A 1,311-nucleotide genomic window follows, 5' to 3' on the forward strand; every position below is an offset into this window, starting at 1 on the left:
GTTCTTTGAATGTTTGATTTTTGTTTTTAAACAAACTGTTAACAGTCAATTCACATGATATTCTGAACTTTACACATTTACCTCACTTTCCCTTTCAAATCTTTAAAGAGCTAAAGCATATGATAATCTTTGGTAAAATACATATATACCTGTGCTGGAAACTGAGTTTTCTTCCTGTCAGAAAGTTAGTGCAATTTTTATACACTGTTTTGTAGGGAAAACTGAATCTCGTGAGAGGAGATGTCCAACCCACCATTTACCTCATGGAAAGGAAAAGTGTGTTTAGGAAATAAAGAGCTTAGGGGAGATTCTCTTTTATCCACAGCAGAACTCCAGCACCACTAGCTCCTAAGGATGGCAGAGGAGCTGGAGGAGTAGTCATGGCTAGACCACCTTTCACTAGCCTAAATAACTCACCAGTTGTCACATCCAGTGATGAGGTATAACGAGGCACTAACATTCAGTTTGTAGTTGGTACAGACAGCATGCCAGATACAGTGAGGTATTTGCACAGCTGGATTCTAGTGGCATTAGTTATGCCAGTTAGAGACGGGAGGCTTTCCAAGCTAGCTGTAATGCCACAGTCAACCCAAAATGAGGCTAAAAGGACTAATGTTATCCCTGTGAGAACTATATCTGGCTTTCACTTCCCGCTTCCTCCTCCCAATCTCCCCTAATCCTCCTCCTTCTTCGGATAGAACTCAAGATCTCTGGGTAAGCAAAGTAAAACTACAACTTATCTGAACAGTTCTTTCCTTCTTCAACTACACAAAGAAGATTTGAGCAGAAACCCACACTTTATCTGTAGAACCCATTTAAGTTTAAATACTAGACGAATATGCTCTCATTAAATATTTACAAAGGGAAGGCTCATGATACATGGAAAGCTGCAAATTTATGAAAAACACTAGGACTTGCAACAAATGTCTTTGTTGGTAATCTCAATGAGATTTGAAAGAATGTTGCAGATTTATTTCTGGAACAGGCAGGAGAGGAAAAGGAACACTCTGATGAGGAAAAGTTTTAATAAAGTTGAAAAGTATGATAACCACCCTTTAAAGTATGATGGAGACACTGGAACAATATATTGAATTTGGTAGAAAGATAACATGATACAATAAAAGATATTTTTAAAGAATAATCCCAGAAGTCAGATTAACACAAAGTACAGAGAGAAAAGGTAATTCCTGAGGAACACATAAATCCATGTCAAGTCACACACAACATAAATTCCAGAAGCAGAAATTAAATGGAGCGAAGAGAATACTTTATTTCCAATCAAAACAGACTGCTGTCTCTAGGTAAATGGAT

The sequence above is a fragment of the Bos javanicus genome, chromosome 1 (genome assembly GCF_032452875.1).
Source record: "Bos javanicus breed banteng chromosome 1, ARS-OSU_banteng_1.0, whole genome shotgun sequence".
Classification (NCBI taxonomy): Eukaryota; Metazoa; Chordata; class Mammalia; order Artiodactyla; family Bovidae; genus Bos; species Bos javanicus.